Raw genomic sequence first — 13533 nt, forward strand, 5'->3', positions numbered from 1 at the left:
AAAAAAACACGAAGATTCTCGTGATCCGTATGCAACGTGTTAAGTTTTCACTTGTGGCTGATTTCTGGGCTCAGTGCAAGCAGGAGTAGAATGCTAAGACTGTTGTAAATGGCCTGGGTTAGTGTTGGAGGAGTGCACTAGCACAGAGCCAGTCTGCAAAAACTGGGAGATGGTTTTTTAGCTTGTTTGTTTCTTCTTTTTGTCCTCCTCCTCTTTTTTCTTCTTCCTTTTCCTCTACTGTTCGTCTTTTCCTTTCTTTGCCTTTTTTTTTATTCTTAGTTCCTGTTGTTTAAGGAAAGCACTCTCAGAACAGTAGCTGGATTCAAGATAAAGGAACAGAGGTTTCAGAGACCACACATGATAAAGAATACACACTTTACAAAATCGTTTAGAAGAGTCACTAAACAAAAAACATCCCCAAGCACACAACAAATACAAATGATGAGTGGGGGAAGAACCTGATTTCCATACTTACAACATTATAATGTACAAAATGTCCAGTTTTCTACAAGAAATCATGAAGCATACAAAGAAATAAGGAAGCATGACCCATTCATAGAAGAAATTGACAGAAGCTGTCCTTGAAGAAGTATAAATTAGGACTTATTAGACAACGACTTCAAATCAACTCTCTTAAATATGAGGTCTAACAATTAATTACATTCATGAACTCATCCTAAAAAATGTGCTGCATACCTCATTGCTGAATATCACTATGGTCACCTTCAAAGTACTCCCCTTGGGAAGCTATGCACCAACGCCAGTGCCTAGTCCATCCTTCAAAGCAATTTTGGAACTCTTTTTCTGGAATGGCCATCAGAGCTGTCTTCCTATTACCCTTGATGTCTGAATGTCATCAAAATGTCTTCCTCAATATTTCCTTTCTCTTTGGGTAAAGAAAGAAGTGATTGGAGGCCAGATCAAGTGAGTAGGGAGGGTGTTCCAATACAGTTATCTGTTTACTGGCTTAAAAACTCCCTCACAGACAGTACAGTGTGAGCTGGTGCATTGTCATGATGCAAGAGTCATGAATTGTTGGCAAAAAGTTCAGGTCATTTTCATCTTTTTCACACAGCCTCTTCAGCACTTCCAAGGAGTAAACTTGGTTAACTGTTTGTCCAGTTGGTACAAATTCATAATGAATAATCCCTCTGATATCAAAAAAGTTTAGCAACATTGTTTTGACTCTTGATTTGGACTGCCGTTTTAGTCGTGGAGGATTGGCTGGCTTCCACTTTGCACTTTGACACTTTGTTTCAGGGTCATATTGGTGTATCCATGTTTCATCATCAGTAATAACACAGCCCAAAACATCATCCTGCCTCTCCAAAAGGTCTTGGCAACTTCAACTATCCTTTGCTTTTGTTCATCGGTGAGCACCTTCAGGATCATTTTTGCACACACCTTTCTCATGCCAAGATTTTCAGTTAAGATATTCCTAGCTGTTTCTCTATCGATGTTTATTTACTTGGTCTGCTATGCTTCTCACAGTCAGCTGATGATTTTGTAGCACAACTCGACGAATTTTTGCAATGTTTTCATCAATTTTGCTGGTCACTGGCCACCCTGACCTCGCTTCATCAGTGACGCATTCTCTCACCTTAGAAAAATGTTTAATCCGTTTGTACACTGCTGTTTTCATCATGGTATTATCTTCATTAACTTGGACTAACATGTCCCTGATTTCACTTCCACTCTTGCCAAGTTGAACAAGAAGTTTAATGTTTGTTCTTTGCTCTAATTCAAGCTCAGACATTCTCACGACAGCACACAAAAACACGCAACAATAATGAACGCCACTAGCAAGACACCGCCACATGTCAACACAAACACAGTTGTGAGACACTTATATACCAAGGTTATACAACCTTACTGAGCTGTTTGTACAGTGCTGCCAATGTCAGCGCACGGTAGCAAGTTCGCGAACTTAGTTTTCAGAACTCGTATGCTCAAAGAGCCAAAGAAACCAGTTAGAATGATGTTAAACAAATAGAAAAAGAATATCAATATAGGCATAGAAATTATGAAAGAATAGAAATTCTGAAGCTGCAAAGTACAGTGTCTGAAATGAAAATGAACTGTTATGACTTTTTATGGCCACTTTGAGCTGGTCATGCCTCTGAATGAACAGGCAAACAAGGAAGTTACTGTACTGGCTGAGGTGACAGATTTTTATTAAGAAGAGGAAACTGGGCTGCTCCTGCACAATGAAGGTAAGGAAGGGTATGTCTGGAACACAGAAGACCCTTTAGGGCATCTCTTATTACTACCATGCCCTATGATTAAATTAAATGAAAAACTACAACCGCCCAATATAGGCAGGAATACAAATGTCCCAGATCTTTCAGGAATGAAGGCTTGGTCACTCCGCCTAGGAAAGAACATGACAAGCTGAGTTGCTTATTGAGGGCAAGGGAAATACTGGATTGGTAATAGAAAAGGGTAGTTACAAATACCAGCTATGAGCATTTCAGAAACAAGTACTATAGTTGTTATGTTTTCTTCCTTGTTTTGTTATAAATGTGTATATATCAAAAAATACTTTCTTTTCTTCCCTCTTTTATCCTCTTATTATAGAAGATTTACTAACTTTAGATTATAGTATTTCAGTACTCGTAACTTGAAACCATAGTATTTAAGTTATGAGATATAAAGAGCAAACATCATCTTAGGACTTTGAATCATTCTCTGGGAAATGAGTTAGTGCGTTTTCATTTGTACGTAAAATAGTTGTATCATGTGAGGCATAAGTCTGACTTTGTTATTGTTTTTTATCTGGAGATTAAATATGGTTTAAGGAGATGTGTACATATAGGAGTCAAGGTGACAAGCGATGGACAGTCATTCTTAATTGTTTTAGTCTGTTTGAATTTCTATAACAGAATGCGATGGACTGAGTGGCTTATAAACAACAGAAATGTATTTCTCATAGTGTTGGAAGTGGGGAAGTCCAGGCACTGGCATATTCAGTATCTACTGAGGACCCATTCATGGTTCATACAGAACCAGCATGTCTCTTTGTTCTCATATGGCAGAGGGTTGAGGGAGTGTCCTGGGACCCCATTTATAAAGGCACTAATCCCATTCATGAGGACTTATGACCCAATTGCCTCCCAAAGGTCCCACCTCCAAATACTATCACACTGGGCATTAGGATTTAACATATGAATAGGGGGGGCACAAACATTCATTCAATGGCCTCTAGCATTAATATTATATGTCAACTTGGCTAGGCTGTGGTACTTAGTGTTTGCTCTAATACTAGTTTAGCTGTTGCTGTGAAGGTCTGTTGTAGAGGTGATTAACTTTTATAATTAGTTGACTTTAAGTAAAGGATATTGATTTTTATAATATGGGTGGGACTTACCTAATCAGTTGAAAACCTTAAGAACAATAACTGAGTTTTCCAGAAGAAAAAGGAATAATGCCTTGGACTGTAATATAGAAGTCTTACCTGAGTTTTCAGCCTACCAGCCTGTCCTATGAATGACGGATTCAAGATTGCAAGGTCAACTTTTGCCTGAGTTTCCAGCCTGCCTACCTGGCTACCCTACAGATATTAAACTTGCCAACCTCCACATTTGCATAAGCCAGCTCCTTGAGATCGCTGTCTGTCTCTCTCTCTCTGTCTCTGTCTCTCTCCAGAAGGTTATGCTTCTCTGTCTGATATAATGAGCAAACTAAGGTTCAGATCCCTGTCTGATATAATAAGCAAAGTAAACAAAAAGTTAGCAAAAAGTAGAAAATTATAAAGATTAAAGTGGCAGTAAATGAAATGGAGAATAGAAAAACAATTGAATCAATAAAACTAAAAATTAATTATTTGAAAAGCTCTACATAATTGACAAACAGTAGGACAGACAATAAAAAGAGTAAAGATACAAATAACTAAAATCAGAACTGAAAATACAGCATTCTTATGACATTACAGAAATAGAAAGGATTATAAGAGAATACTATGATCAATTGTAACTAATAAATAGATCATCTAGATGCAATGGACAAGTTTTTAGAAATACACAAATTACCAAAACTGATTCAAGAAGAAAAAGAAAACATGAATAGACCTATAACAAGTAAAGAGATTGAATCACTAATCAACTGTCACAACACAGAAAAGCTCAAGTTTAAATGACTTACTGTTGAATTCTACCAAATGTTTAAAGAAAAATTAATGTCAATCTTCTCAAGCTCTTGCAAAATAAATGAGTAAATAAAAGAGCAGGGAACATTTTCTAACTCATTTTATGAGGCCAGTATTACACTGATACCAAAGTCAGGCAAAGACACCACAAGAAAATAAAACTACAGATTACCATTTATGAATATAGATGTAAAATTACTCAACAAAGCAACTAGCAAGCTGAATTCAGCTCATATTAAAAAGATTATACACAAGAACAAAGTGAGATTTATCTCTGGAACACAAGGGTGGATCAACATAAGAAAATCAATTATCAAATACATGGTGATGGAAAGAGAACTGACTCAGGGTGGTGAACACACAATGTGATATATAGATGATAGATTACAGAATTATACAGCTGAAATCTGTGTAACTTTTAATTGTCACCCCAATAAACTTTAATTTAAAAATAAAGAATAAGAAAAGAAAATCAATCACTGTCACATACAATATTAACAGAATAAAGGAAAAACCCATATGATCATCTTGATTAACATAGAAAAATTTGGACAAAATCCAACGTGCTTTCATGATAAAAAGCACTCAGAAAACTAGGAGTAAAACAGAACTTCCTCAACATGATAAAAGGCATTCACGAACACCCTTAGCGAACATCCTCATTTAGCATGTTAAAGACTAAAACCTTTGCCTTCAGATCAGGAGCAACACAGGATGCCCACGTCAACACTGCCATTTAACATTCCACTGGCAGTTCTAGCCGGAGCAATAAGCAAATAATATAAGGTATTGAAGTTGGAAAAGAAGTAAAACTGTATTCACAGATGACAAGATCTTACATATAAAAAAGTCCCAGAGAATCCATGAAAAATCTACTGTAGTTAATAAATGAGTTCAGCAAATTTGCATTGTACAGGATCACAACAATCAGCCGTGTTGCTATGTACCAGCACTGAATACTCCTAAAATGAAATTAAGGAAACAATTCCCCTTACAATAGCACCAAAAAGAAGAAAATTCCTAGGAATAAGTTTAACGAAGGAGGCGAAAAACTTGTATACTGAAAACTATAAAACATAGCTGAAAGAAATTTAAAAGTACCTAAATATGAGGTCTGACAATTAAGTTCACGAACTGGTTGCAGCAATGTTGCTAATCTTTTTTACTATCAGAGGGATTATTCATCATGAATTTATACCAACTGGACAAACAGTTAACCAAGTTTACTATTTGGAAGTGCTGAAAAGTATGCATGGAAAAGTTAGATGAAAACGACCTGAACTTTTCACCAACAATTCATGGCTCTTGCATGACGGCAATGCACCAGCTCACACAGGACTGTCTGTGAGTGTTTTTAGCCAGTAAACAAATAACTGTCTTGGAAAAATCTCCCTACTCAACTGATCGGGCCCCCAATGACTTCTTTCTTTACCTGAAGATAAAGGAAATGTTGAAAGGAAGACATTTTGATAACAGTCAGGACATCAAGCGTAATACAATGACAGCTCTGATGGCCATTCCAGAAAAAGTTCAAAAATTGCTTTGAAGGGTGGACTGGGCACTGGCTTTGATGAATAGCTTCCCAAAGGGAGTACTTAGTAGGTGACCACAGTGAGGATGAGTTCGCGAACTTAATTGTCTGAGCTTTATAAATTGAAAGACACCCCATATTCAAGGATTGAAAGATTTAATATTGTTAAGATGGCAATTTACAGATTCAATGAAATCCCTATCAAAATTCCAATGGATTATTTTTTCAAAAATTGGAAGCCTTTTCACAAATTTATATGGAATTATAAGTGGCCCCAAATAACCAACAATGTTGCTAAAGAAGGACAAAGTTGGAAGACTCACATTTCCCAATTTCAAAACTTACTACCAAACTGCAGTGATCAAAACAATGTGGTACTGGCATAGGATAGACAGTAGACCAATGATCTATAACTGAATCAATAAACCCATATATCTATGGACAACTGATATTCAACAAGGATGGCAAAACCATTCAATGGGGGGGAAATGGTGTTGGGATTACTGCATATTCACACGCAAAAGAATGAAGTTGTACCCCTACCTCACACAATATACAAAAATTAATTTAAATAACTAAAACCACAAAACCCTTAAAGAAAAACTAAGGGGTAAACCTCCATGACCTTTGTTTAGCAATAGATTCTTTCATATGACCAAAATCATAAGCAACAAAATAAAAAATAGATAAATTGGACTTCTTCAAAATTAAAAACTGTTATGCATCTAAGGACATTATCAAGAAAGTAAAAAGACAACCTATGGAATGGGAGAAACTATTTGCAAATTATACATCTGATAAGGGTTTAGCATCCAGAACACATAAAGAACTACAATTCAACAACAAAATAATAACAATCTAATTGAAAATGAGCAAAGGATTTGAATAAGCATTTCTTCAAAGAAATATACAGAATATACAAATGAAAGATGCCCCACCTTATCAGTTATTAGGGAAATACAAATCAAACTACAGTGAGGTGTCACTTCACATCTACTAGAATGGCCATAATCAAAAAATGGAAAACAAGTATTGGTGAGGGTGTAGATAAATTGGAACCCTCATTCATTGCTGGTGGGAATGTAAAATGGTTCAGTTGTTGTGTAACAGTTTAGTAATTCCTCAAAAAAAAGCTACATATACAATTACCATATAACTCAGAAGCTACACTCTTAAGTGTTTTTAAAGAATTGAAAATGGGTGATTAAACAAATCCATTCACGTGCATGTTCATAGCAGCATTTCTCATAATAGTCAAAAGCTGGCAACAGCCCAAATGTCTATCCATGGATTAATGGATAAACAAATTGTTGTATATACATGCAATGGAATATTATTCGCCATAAACAAGAATGAAGTACTGATACATGTTGCAACATGGATGAACCTTGAAAACATTATATTAAGTGAAATAATCTAGACACAAAAGGTGGCATATTGTACAATTTCATTTAGGGGAAATATTCAGAGTAGTTAAATATGTAAAGACAGAACAAAGATTAGTGGTTTCTGGGAACGAGGGTGGGAAGGGGAATGGGAGATAACTGCTTAATGAGAATGCGGTTTTCTTTTAAGGTGACAAAAACTTTTAGAACTAAATATAGGTGGCAGTTGCACTGCATTGTGAATATATCAAATGCTCCTGAACTGTGTCACCCCAATAAATTTAATTTTAAAAAATTAATTTTACATTATCTTAATTTCACCTCAACAAAAATTGCAAAATAATAATAATAAAGTCCAATGCATTAACCCACACTAGAACTTCCAGGTGTGAGGCCCAGGAACTTTTAATTTTTAAAAGCTGCCCAGGTAATTCTAAGGAATGAGAACAAAGATTCCAAAATAGAGAAGCAATGGGTTGGATTGTGAAGAATTTGCCTTTTATAAATACTTTGTTTGAATGTTTGTATTTTATACTTAGAGAAGAGGAAGCCATTGAAGAATTTTAAACAGAATAACAGACAAGGTATGCCTTTTAAGATTTTGGTAGCAGAGTGAAGATAAATTGGAGGGGGCTTAGACTGGAACCAGGGAGACTGGCTGGGAGACATAAGCCAATAAAGATTGAGAGGACTCAAGACATAAAATACATGCAGAGGATGAGCACAAGGATAGAGGTTTAACATGCAGCTTTATGGCTTAGACAATTGAGTAATTGGTGCTGTCATTAACTGAAAGAAAGTCTGGGGAGATGGAGATGAGAAGAAATGGTGAATCCCAGGTTTGCCTTAATTTAGGATATGTTGAGCTTGAGGTGATGTGCTCGTAAAATATGTGAGTATAGCCATCAATGGGCAGTCTAATGTACTCATCTGGAAGTCCGTTTATGATAGTATTGATTGGCTTTTCACAGTGTAACCTCTCCAACACATAGGATATTCGCAAAAAGACAAACTAACACCAAAAATAAATTAAGATTGGCAGAAAACCTCACAATAATTTTGAAGGAATTTCAAAAAAACTAGACATTTGAAGCTTAAACAGAATTACAATCATAAGCAATAAATGATTTTTCACCAAAGTAAAGTAAAAGTTATATTCCCCCCCCACCACCACTTACCATATTTTGCCGTGTATAATGCACACATTTTTGCTAAAATTTGTGAGGGAAAAATAAGGATGTGCATTATACATGGTAGTACTAATTCCATATCTATATAAATGTTTTTAATTCTTTTATTTATGCTTATGAGTTAAAAGTGTAACTCTAGGGGCCGGCCCGGTGGCTCAGGCTGTTAGAGCTCCATGCTCCTAATGCTGAAGGCTGCCGGTTCAATCCCCACGTGGGCCATTGGGTTCTCAATCACAAGGCTGCCAGTTCGATTCTTCCACTCCTGCAAGGGATGGTGGGCTCCGCCCCCTGCACCTAAGACTGAACATGGAACCTTGAGCTGAGCTCCCGATGGCTCAGTTGGTTGAAGCACGGGCTCTCAACCACAAGGTGGCTGGTTAGACTCCTCAACTCCCACAATGGATGGTGGGCTGCGCCCCCTGCAACTAACAACGGCAACTGGACCTGGAGCTGAGCTGCACCTTCCACAACTAAGATTGAAAGGACAACAACTTGACTTGGAAAAAGTCCTAGAAGTACACACTGTTCCCCAATAAAGTCCTGTTCCCCTTTTCCCCCCCAAAAAAGTGTAACTCTAGAAATCAATAACGATATCTGTATGCAAAATAATACCCTGAAATACGATAATCAGTTTTATTGAACTTACGACAAACTTGCAACAACGAAGAGTTCTTGGCCTTCTATGATGCGTAAATATTGTAAATATGTTACCGGTACATAAAATTTCTTGTACCTTATATCTGTTCTTGTGTTTTGTAATTATTTGTCACACAAAATTTCTTGTACAATAATATGTTAAAAAATAAATGCTGAAATTCCTTTATAATACAAAAAACAAGTATCTAAATGTAAACAAATAAAAATTTGAATTAAAAAGTTAAAACGGAAGATCTTTTTCTCTGAATGTTTGGGCCAAAAATGTGGGTGTGCATTATACACAGCAATATATAGTAACTTGTGACCTGGAGGGAAGGGAAAAGGAAGACTGACGCTGAGGTGCACATAATCCTAGCAAGTATAGCCCCAATCACAGGCGGCTGCCTCGGCAGCATAGCAGACTCAGAGGAATAAGGATTCTCAAGTACTTGACATAGCCAGATGTGCAGGTCCTTTGAAGAGGCAACCTAAAAAGACACATTATTGTCTCAAAAGATTAAAGAAATGTCATTTCCCTACTTCTGCTAAGTACAACTAAAAATCTCTGGACATCACATATAAAATAAACACAAGAAGACTCTGAAAGTTGGAGCAAAGAAGCCAGACTAGCTAGGGATCTTGGTGAGTTCCCTGGGTTTTCTTTTTGCCTCATTATCCAGGTGCTGGATAAGCTGGCAACCCAGAATCACAAATGGTTGCTGACAAAAAAAGTCCCAACATAGCCTGCTATCTGTAGTGAAAAAACAAGGAAAGGAACAGTCTAGCAATACAGAAAGCTTTCAGACAATAACTGCTCTACTACTAAGGAATTTAGGCAGTCTCTAGAATTTGGAAAAGGGATTCTCTCACAGAAACTCCAGAAAGAATGTCCTGCTGGAACCTTGATTTTAGCCCAATGAGCTCCATTTTTTTCAGGCTTCTGATCTCCAGAGCTATAACAAATTAGCATTGCTTTAAACCACTAAGATTGTGATAATTTTTTACAGCATTAATAAGAAACTAGTAGAGGTTTTGGTGCCAAAAGTGGGGTGTTGCTGTAAAAAATACCTAAAAATGTGGGGATGGCTTTGGAATTGGGTACAGTGTAAAGGCTAGAACATTTTGAGAATTAAAAAAAGAAACTAGATTGTCTTGAATAGACTGTCAGTTGAAATATGGATGTTAATGGCTCTGCTAGTGAGCACTCAGAAGGAAGCAAGGTGCCTGGTAGAGAAAAATGGGATCATCTTAGATAATACTTAAATCATCATAAACAAACTTAGTAGAAATGGACATCAAAGGCGCTGCTGTGAGGATTCAGAAGGATATGGGGAAGTTGTTACTGGAAATTGGAGGAAACAAGAGTCTTGATATGTAGTGGCAGTAAGCTTAGCTGAATTGTTTCTTATTGTTATGTGGAAAGTAGAATTTATAAGTGAGGGACTTGGATACCGTTAAAGACAAAAATTTTCATGTCACTTATTAATGATGGTAAGGCTGAGCTTATTTGAGGGGACTAGTATAATGGGGTCTTTTAGTAGGGAAGAGAGATTGAACTCAACTCTGTATATAAGGACAAGTGGAGATTTATAGCCAAGGAGCTGAGTGGGGGCTGGTCAGTGGATGAAAAATTACTAAGAGGAAACATCAGGGAGAGGGGATTCTGGCTACATCGACTTGACAAGATTTTTGCTGAGGGGAGAATAGCAAAGGTTGGGGATAAGGAATTTGATAAGTTATCAATGGTAGTTAGATACCAAGTGTGGGGAATGAGGCATTTGATCAGATGTTAAGGGTGGAGATTTTCACGAAACTGACCCAGCAGGATTCTTGCTAAAAGGAGACTAAATAGGCCAAGGATAGAGCCCAGGGGCAAGGCCTAGTCAAAAAGGGGGTTCAGAGAATTCTCACTAAAGGTTGGTCAAAGGAGAGAGTCTGTCAATATTTAGCTGAAGAGATTTTCAGTCAGAGTGTTGAAAGTGATGGTTTTTTCTTTTTACAGTAAATTGTGAGAGGAAAGAGATAAATTGAAGAAAGAACTGTTAAGCAAAAAAGGAACCAGGGTTTGCTGATTTGGGGAAACTCTCATCCTATCCAGATTGCAAAAGATGCTAAAATTAAGAGATTCACTGTCAGGAAAGCACTCTCTGAGAGAAAGCTAAGAGTGTGGCTCAATAACCTTTTGGTAATGCCTCCTACGGATCAAAAGGTTGGATCACACAGGGGGCTCTTTGAAGAGATTAAGCATTTGACTCATGGATATCCTCAGCCATCTAAGCATAAACCAGGAATAGGTATGGGATTGTTCAGTAGAGATTTATAGAGGAGCCTGTTGTCTAATGGAGTGAATCCCTAAGACATACATGAGAGTCTCACAAGGTTCTTGGCAGAAACACTGAACTGAACTGAAATGGACAAAAACAGCACAAAATGAAGAAAAGCTGCTGACCAAGGCTGTCAGACTTCCAAAATTCTGCAGGCAGGAACAGACTGATAAGACTATTCTACCGCAAATACCCGCTACCTTTCATGATAAAGGAAGAATGACTCCAGGTATGGAGCCGGGCACCCAGGGGGCAGAACTGCAAGTCCAGAGGACAAATTTGGGGATTCAGAAGGTGAATCAGTGAGCACAGATTATTATTCCCAAGTGCTGAAACCTAATAGAGTTTGTTTTGCTCAGTTGGATTTCTAAATTGCTTATGATTAATAAATCCCTTCTTCAGTCCATTTCTCCCATTTTGAATGGGAATGTCAGTAAGTGGTATCCTATTCCTGTCCCACCATTATATTTTGGGAGCAGATAACTTGTTATCTAACTTCACAGGTCCACAGACTTACAGGAATTTTGCCTCAGGATGGATTATACAAATTTAAAAGAAGTCACAGAGTATGGTCTTTGAGTACAATGAACTCAAACTAGAAATCAATAACAGAAAGATAACAGAAAAAAAAATCCGAACTTGGAAATTAAACAATACAGTTCTAAATCGTCCACAGATTAAGAAGGAAATCTCAAGGGTAACAAAGAATACAGTAAACTGAATGAAAATTAAAACATAATATATCAAAATGCGTGGCACACAGCTAAAGCAATGAAACAGGGCTCAGTTGGGACCCCTGTAGTAGAGACCTCGCAATGACCCTCGCCTCACCTTCCCTTGACCTGTAGCTTAATAATTGATCACCCCCCTGTGGCTTGAGCTTGGAATGTCCCCTGTCCCAGTTCCCAGTTTTAGAAAATTATCCTAAAATTATGATTAATACCCTTCCGCTCATTGATCACAATCTCTATGGTCTAGCATTCTTTCTAGGCTTCTCCTATCATTGTTCCTAGGTTGCCAATGAATGGAGAACCACGTTGCCAGAGGGAAGGCTCCATGCAGACCCCTGAACCCTCAAGTAGCTTCTGGAGGATCACCCAGATTTTCCCTTAAATGTTTGAGAATGTTAAGGCAGTTTTTGAAGGCGTTAACCTGATGCCTTCTCAGGTCACCGGAGTTCTGACAATAAACGCTTATTCTCAATAGCCCAACTCCTGTGGAGCAGCACAGGCACAATGAGCACTGGACTTGGTTGCCCTCTGGCTTCAGTTTCTTGTGACTCCATAGCAGGACAGCCTCTGGGTTCCTCTGGTAAGTCTTTCAGCTTGCAGAGGGTCTCGGGGGCTGCCTGGGACTGGGTGGATTCCTTGGCATAAGACCGACCTTTGGAAGCAGTTGCTGAGTGACTTTGTTCCCTGAGGTGGGGGGTTTGCACTAGGGCCCGCCTGTTTCGGTTGTCCTTCTGCTCAGTTGGGATAGAATAAACATTTGCTCTGTATTCCTGCCTCTAATTACTGGTTTGGTAAGTGGGGTAGCCCCCGAGTGTACAGCCTTGAGGGCCGTCTGGGAGTCACACTGATCCCCAGACTCCAATATCAGGCAAGGCATAATACTCCATCAATAAGGGCTTCTGGTTGCAAGCTTGCTGAGGTTCTGGAAGTGCACTTGTGGTTGGCAAAATTGCTCCCTGGAAGGTGGGGCCTATCTGCAGCACTGTAAAAGCCACCACACCTGGTTTCGGCCTTTGGGCATCTGTTGGTCTTATAACCACATCTAGTTTCTGGTTTTAGCCCACTGGCCGATGGTCTGATGCTCAATGGACCATGTATATGGAGGAAGACGATGTCACATCCAAATCTGTCACCTAGCTAGGTCCAGTTTCTGTATCTGGTATTCGGATCTGAATCTGGTTTCTCTGGTCTTGTCTGTCCAATCCAGGGAATACTTGGTCTCTGTGTTTAAGTCTCTGTTAAATGTGCCCACATTTTTCCAGCTCAATAATGGGATTTAAGGTTTCAATCCCAGCCGGGAGTCCATTGGGCAAAATATTAGGCCACTTGGGCGTCCCGGTGGCTCAGGTGGTTGGAGTGCCAGGTTCCTAATGCTGAGGTCACCGGTTTGATTCCCACATGGGCCGGTGAGCTGCGTCCTCTACAGCTAAGATTGTGAACAACAGCTCTCCCTGGAGCTGGGCTGCCGTGAGCAGCCGGAGGTCAGTGTGAGCTGCCATGGGCTGCTGAGGGCTGCTGTGTTCTGCCAGGAGCAGCCGGTGGCCAGCGTGAGAGGCGGGCAGCCATTGTGAGCGGCCGCAGCTGGCGAGAGC

This window comes from Rhinolophus sinicus, linkage group LG14, assembly GCF_036562045.2.
Source record: "Rhinolophus sinicus isolate RSC01 linkage group LG14, ASM3656204v1, whole genome shotgun sequence".
Lineage (NCBI taxonomy): Eukaryota > Metazoa > Chordata > Mammalia > Chiroptera > Rhinolophidae > Rhinolophus > Rhinolophus sinicus.